The 7691-nt window shown below is 41.9% G+C and overlaps 1 non-coding gene across 1 annotated transcript; it reads right to left on the bottom strand.

Moving 5' to 3' along the window:
• Window positions 1–7295: 7295 nt before the first annotated feature.
• On the bottom strand, window positions 7296–7369 carry Trnas-cga. The gene has a single exon. It is a non-coding gene; the product is annotated as a tRNA-Ser (tRNA).
• Between the last annotated feature and the right edge of the window lie 322 nt (window positions 7370–7691).

The raw sequence follows: 7691 nt of genomic DNA, 5'->3' as shown, positions 1-7691 counted from the left end.
ATCATGTGATGTATCTGACCCCAGGAATGTGTCAATAAAGTTTCCCCTTCCTGGGACAATGAATTCACGGTGTTCTTATTTCAATTTCCAGGAGTGTATAATGGCTGCAAATGATAATTGCTCCAACATAACACCGTGGCGTAGGGGAAGGTTTGGTCGGTAGGTGTGGGGTGTAAAGGGACCAAACTACAGGGTCATCAGTCCCTGGGGATGGGGGGGGGGGGGGGGGGGGAGGGGGGTAGGACAGTCTAATAATTTGATACAAGGCATTTGTGTGCTTCTAAGCAGGGAAACAGCCTCAAATTTGCGAGATTTTCATTTTCCTCTTGCTCTCTTATACCATTGACGTTCGCTGACATTAATAAGTTGACCTTTCCTCTGAGGGTAGTGATAGGAAGAGACATTTGAACACGTTATGCCGAAACGAATTACGTTTGAAATTCGATCTAAACTTAACACCTACAAACACACCAGTCTCAGAAGCCCACAGAAACAATTTAATCGCTAATTCGAAAATTGTGTAGTAAAATTTGCTCAAATTCTATCTTTACAATCTGTAAAGGCAATCCTGTGGTTGAAGAGAGCGAGAGGATATCTTAAAATCTTGGGCGGCGTGCATGCGCTGTATCTCAGGTGCCTTTTACAGGAAAATTTGGGATTGTTCAAATGGTTCAAATGGCTCTGAGCACTATGGGACTGCTTCTGAGGTCATAAGTCCCCTAGAACTTAGAACTACTTAAACCTAACTAAGGACATCACACACATCCATGCCCGAAGCAGGATTCGAACCTGTGACCGGAGCGGTCGCGCGGTACCAGACTGTAGCCATCCCGGCCGGCTTTGGGATTGTTCCTCGGCTTCATAGAATACTGGAATCTCAGGTCAAATTATTCGACTCTGCTTCACTTGCATCGCTATGGTGGGTTGTAAACATTGTTTACACCCTGTATAGAGACAGATTAGCCGTAACTGTAAGCGAATTCCCCATTACATTCGATGTTGATGAGGTGCTGCCGGCCGCTGTGACCGAGCGGTTTAGGCGCTTCAGACCAAAACCGCGCTGCTACTACGGTCGCACTACGGGCACGGATGTGTGTGATGTCCTTAGATTAGTTAGGTTTATGTAGTTCTAAGTTCTAGGGGACTGATGACCTCAGATGTAAGTCCCATAGTGTTAGAGCCATTTGAACCTTTTTTTTCTTTTTTTCTTTTGATGAGGTGCTATTCCCATACAGTTGGAGAGCCTCGACAATTCTGTCCGATTTTAGAGGGAATACCAAGTGGGCTGAGGTGAACAGAAATTAGGATTGAGGAGAAATGGATGCTAGGATAGTCTGTGCAGTTATGCAAAGCCATTGTGCATCAGTGACGTAGCAGTTAGCGAATCTGCGAAGTGAGCGAGGCACCCGGTTTCGAGTCCTGGCCTTGCTACAAATTTTTATTCCTCGCTTCAGTCTGCATATGTACATCATAGATGCTTGAGGCACGAAAGGTCTCTGCTACCATGTACTTTCATTTGATGTTGAGAATTTACAGTCTCCTACCTACCAAACTCGCTCCCATCCCTCCCCGCACACACATATGTTCTACCAATTATACACTACAGTACTGGCCCATATGGCAGATACCTTTTCAAAGAAAATCTCTTTCACAAATGAACTGGGAGATTAAAGAGAGGGAAAAAGAAAAAAAAAGAACAGGGAACTGGCAACGTAACGTAGAAAGGCAATTGGCTGACATTACCAGGAATCACTGTGCCGTAAGTCGGTCGCATGGGGCCGACCGTGGCACTCGCCACAAACCAGATTTAAGAGCCGCGACAACCAGCAGCCCGAAGCCCCGGCCGCAGAGTTGCGTAACCCAGCAAACACGACAGATGCGCGAACTGGGTCGGCAGCTGTAGAAACAGCAGTTTCCACACATCGGTATGAAGTTACAAGCCAAGGAAAAGGCGTAAGGCTGTTAGGCTCACTTTGATGAATCCGGGAAAAAGTGTACTGCGTCGTGTGTCGTCGCCACTATCCAGTGAGTGCTGCTTAAAATTAACATCTGTCACCAATTTGCTTGTTTCTTTTTCGTCTTTTTTCATTCTCGAGACGGGTTTAGCACTGTCCTATATTCTGTCTACTCCGTAGAAATCTCATTATCTCAGATAATCCCTTACAACTCTGTCGCAGTCATAGCAACATCGACCTCAACTCGCAGGTTGTGCCTCTCCACAACCCTCCTCTACAAAATTAGCTACTCCTAGATACTTCACCACACGTCCCACCTTTGTTTCTGTTCTTCTTCTAAGATTTTTCGACTGACTTCATTTGTTGTTTATTCTTTCTGTCTCCAATCTGGCTCTATTTGCGAATCTAGTGTCTACAACATCTGTATCATCTCATTAAAGATATAGTATCTTCTCATTCTGCTTCGCTCTTGTCATTTTCAGAGATCACGTCGGGAGAGAAAGGCTGCCCCACTTTCCCTTCTTCCTTGATGTGAAAGCAGAATTTCAGCGTGGCGCAGCTAAAAGTATGCCATTAAGTATAAAAGAAATGCAGTGAAATTCAGAAACGAAGAGCTGAAATAAACTTACCATTTATTAACAATGAAATATACTTTTATGGAAGATGCTGAAAATGATCCCCTGCAACATCAATACACAGTTGTGCAAGTGTAGGCATATTGAGATTCTCCCGGCGTAAAATTCGGATATCGATGGTGGCAACTTTACGGCCGATGTTGTCTTTTATTTCCTGACTTTGTGTGGATTTGTTTCATAGACCTTGCTCTTCAACCGTTCTTACAAGACAGAGAGGAAAAAAAAAAAAAAAAAAAAAAACACGTTGTTAGATCCGGCGGATGTGGTGGCCATAAATGTTTGCTGACAACTCATTCCTGAGTGAAGACATCACGGACTCGTTCCAGGGATATTTTAGACGTGTGGAATGTTGCCCCTTCTTGCTGGAAGAAGCAGTACTGCCTTTCATATCTGTGGTAAGTTCCTGTGGGACCAAACTGCTGACGTAATAGGTCCCTACTAATCTAAGTAATCTAAATTTTAGTAACTTACGCTAAGGACGCGCGCACGCACACACACACACACACACACACACACACACATGCCCGAGGGTGGACTCGAACCTCAGACGGTGGGAGCCGCGCGAACCGTAGCAAGACGCTGTCTTTCATATTCCGTGAGTTGAGCTCAAAATCTAACAAAAAGCTCCATATATGCAACTGTGTTGAGGGTAGTGTCAAAAAACGACGATTTTTTGATCGTGGAGCGGTTGCTGACACACATTGTTAACGTTCTTAGTTGCCCAATAGCTCGTGTTCTGTGAAATCACATAAATCAGAAGGATGAAACCATTCTTCATCACTGCTAATGTAATGGAAGTGTCTAACAAACCATCGTTGATGTTATTGAAAAGCTTCGAGCGGTAATCTACACGTTTCTGACTGTCATCCTTTCGTAATTGCTGTACGGCCTTCAAGATTTATGGCTTCAAATTAAGACTTTTCAATATCTGCTGGCAATTACTTCTACTCACATGAGCCTGTTGGGCCAATTTACGTGTACACTCATTTGGTCTGTGAATAATTCTTCGGCGAATGGCTGTAATAGCGTCTGGTGTGCGAACTGAAGTAGTTTTTTTGTCAATTTACGTTTTCAACAGATCTGTAGGTGCTCCAATTTTTATACAAACTCTGTTTTCCTCTCTTTGCTGATAGTGCTCTATCCGAATACTTCACCCTGAAAATTTCGCTAGTTTCCCCTGATCTAACCTGTTTTCACGTATGCTTTCACAATTTCAGTTGTTTCTTATATTGAGAAAGTCATTTTGCAGACTTCAAAGAGAAGCGTCTAACTTCACTGATGACAAAACTGAAATGCTGACAGCAGAATCCTAACAATCGATTACTGCACAAAACTGTCCACTGTTATATCCGTTTACTCTATTTCCGAAGTCGAAATATTGTATCCGTATTCAAATGAGAGACGGGCTTTGTTTAACTACGCTACCCTATGTTTTCTGAATGTCTTGACATTTCATCATGTAGACTTTTAGTATGAATCGATAAAATCTGAAACTTCCCATTTGCATATTTTTTGCAAACTGAAATAATGGCGAATTATATACCTTTGAAGGTAGCGATATTTATTATGATAGAAATACCTCATCTCTACTTAATGGTTCCAATGCTATGAATTATTTTACTGTTTCGTTCAGAAACGCCTCATGTCCAGTGATATGAGGTATTTCTACGCTTAATGAGTGGAAATATCATTTTTATTTCTCGCTGGCTTTCTTGGTAGTCTACTTTGTTTCATAAGGTCGTTGTACCTGACTGCTAAGATGCTGACAGTCAGTTATATACACAAGCGTTATATGACTGTAGTGCAGCTAATATTACACTCATTTGTCATTGCATTATTACATTGTTTAACTATTACTTCTGTATTGTTAAAGGATTTACAATTTGAGTGATGCAGAACCACCAAGGAAGAGAAGGAAAGGCGTTAGCAGGCAAACGTAAATGTGATATTATAAAAGACGCGAGACTGAAAACCAGAAAATACACAAACTACAAGGGGCAGGACGTTTTTCCCAAAGCTCATACTTTATTACATTAATAAAACACTAAAACGTCATTTTTTGCAGTTCGTTTGATGTTGAGACAATCATGTCCACACTTTTGGCCAGGAACCCCACATGTCCATTAGTTATACATATTAATGTATCGGTTTCTATAACATGTAAGTGAATTCTTTTGGGTCTATAAATAACAAACCGTGTAGTAGAAAATTTTAGACTTTTCTGAAAAAATTTCAATTATTGATCCTTGTGATAATCACGTTTCTGCTTCTCCTGCTTTTTTTGTTGTACTGGATACCTACACCCATCTACATCTGCATGGCTACTCTGCGAATCACACTTAAGTGCCTAGCAGAGGGTTCATCGAACTACCATCACATGATTCTCTATTATTCTAATCTCGTAAAGCGCACGGAAAAAAACGAATACCTACATCTCTCCGTGCGAGTTTTGATATCCGCTATTTTATTATGATGATCGTTTCTCCCTTTGTAGGTCGGCATCATCATAATATTTTCGCATTCGGAGGAGAAATCTGGTGATTGAATCCTCATGAGAAGACTCCGCCGCAACGAGAAACGCCTTTGTTTTAATGATGTCCATCCCAAATCCTGCATCATGTCCGTGACACTCTCTCCCTTATTGCGCGACACTGTAAAACGTGCTGTTCTTTTTTGAACTTTCTCGATGTTCTCCAGTAATCTTACGAGGATATCGTAATAATCCCAGACCGCGCAGCAGTGTTCAAGAAGAGGTCGGACAAGCGTAGTTTCTTTAGTAGATCTGTTACATTTTCTGTTCTACCAATAAAATGCAATCTTAGGTTTGCCTTCCCCACAACATTTTCTATTTAAATTGTTCGTAATTGTAATTCCTAGGTATTTATTTGTATTTACGGCCTTTAGAAGTGACTGATTTATAGTGTAACCGAAGTTTAAGGGATTTCTTTTACCACTCATGTGGGTGATCTCGCACTTTTCATTATTTAGGATCAACTGCCAATTTTCACACCATACATATACCTTTTCTAAATCGTTTTGCTATTTGTTTTGATCTTCTGATGACTTTACTAGACGATAGACGACAGTAGCATTTGCAAAAAACACAAAACGGCTGTTTAGAATGTTTCCTAAATCGTTTACAGAGACAAGAAGCAGCAGAGCGCCTATAATACTACCTTGGGAAACGCCAGAAATCACTTCTGTTTTACTCGATGACTTTCCGTCAGTTACTACGAAGTGTGACCTCACAGACAGGAAGTCACGAATTCAGTCACATAACTGAAACGATATTCTACAAGCACGCAATTTCACTACAACGTGCTTGTGTGGCACAGTGTCAAAAACCTTCTGGAAATATAGAAATACGGAATGAATTTGAAACCCTAGTCAACAGGACTCAACACTTCGTGTGGGTAAAGAGCTAGTTGTGTTTCACAAGAATGATGTATTGTAAATCCGTATTGACTGCGTGGCAATAGACGGTCCTCTTCGGGGTAATTCATGATGTTCGAACACAATATATGTTCCAAAATGGGTTTCTCACTTTATCAATTCATTTAATCTTCACTTTACTTTTGTCGCAACCTAGAAATATAAGACTTATTCCTCTAAAAGCAACGATCAACGAGGAGGTGGTTTGAAACCACCGATGCCCTCCAGTGCATAGTCTTATTTTAGTTGGTAAGGGCTTTCCTTCCTCCTTTCCAGGAATCGACCATCCTAGAGTAACCGAACTACTGCGGAACTCGACATTTATCACATCTACATAGCACTTCCGGGAGTGAAAATCGCGTTAAGTGCATTTTAGAGGAGCAAACATTCGAACAGGGTGCACGTGAGTCATTTTTATAATTAAAAAGTACTGGTTTTTAACTATCAGACTGTTAAGCACTATTACTGAAAGCTGTTAACATATTTAATTTTATACTTGATGAATTTTATGCTCCCTTAGAGGTACACGAGTAGCACTGTTGTCGATAAAATTTGCGACCAAATCAAAATTTGTTAGTGTAATACTGAAATATTGTCTATACTCTTTTAATTGGCAGAACTTATTGTTGTCTTGTACAGTAGCACTGATTCCACAGATGCCGTTTTGAGGTCGGTAAAGACTGCAGAGGAAATTAATAAAAAAGGTCATTGCAGTTCAGGGTTCATTCAGCATTTTTATTATAGCAGGGACGAACACCATTAATGATTACGTCAGAATCTGTAGTTGCAGCGAAAGATACAACGTTGCAAATACTTATTAGAAAGAGGAAGCTTGTATCACCAGCAATACTGACGACGCTTGAGATACTTTCAGGTTATCGAGAATGTACCATCAAGATTCTTAAATAGTTTACTGTGTTCAGTTTTCCCGAACTGATTTAAATATTAAACTTCCTGGCAGATTAAAACTGTGTGCCCGACCGAGACTCGAACTCGGGACCTTTGCCTTTCGCGGGCAAGTGCTCTACCAACTGAGCTACCGAAGCACGACTCACGCCCGGTACTCACAGCTTTACTTCTGCCAGTACCTCGTCTCCTACCTTCCAAACTTTACAGAAGCTCTCCTGCGAACCTTGCAGAACTAGCACTCCTGAAAGAAAGGATTTTGCGGAGACATGACTTAGCCACAGCCTGGGGGATGTTTCCAGAATGAGATTTTCACTCTGCAGCGGAGTGTGCGCTGATATGAAACTTCCTGGCAGATTAAAACTATGTGCCCGACCGAGACTCGAACTCGGGACCTTTGCCTTTCGCGGGCAAGTGCTCTACCAACTGAGCTACCGAACATCCCCCAGGCTGTGGCTAAGCCATGTCTCCGCAAAATCCTTTCCTTCAGGAGTGCTAGTTCTGCAAGGTTCGCAGGAGAGCTTCTGTAAAGTTTGGAAGGTAGGAGACGAGGTACTGGCAGAAGTAAAGCTGTGAGTACCGGGCGTGAGTCGTGCTTCGGTAGCTCAGTTGGTACAGCACTTGCCCGCGAAAGGCGAAGGTCCCGAGTTCGAGTCTCGGTCGTGCACACAGTTTTAATCTGCCAGGAAGTTTCATATCAGCTCACACTCCGCTGCAGAGTGAAAATCTCATTCTGATTTAAATATTATTACCGAAGGCTTGG

Source organism: Schistocerca americana, chromosome 7 (genome assembly GCF_021461395.2).
Source record: "Schistocerca americana isolate TAMUIC-IGC-003095 chromosome 7, iqSchAmer2.1, whole genome shotgun sequence".
Taxonomy (NCBI): Eukaryota; Metazoa; Arthropoda; class Insecta; order Orthoptera; family Acrididae; genus Schistocerca; species Schistocerca americana.
This window is presented reverse-complemented; position numbering and strand designations above follow the sequence as displayed.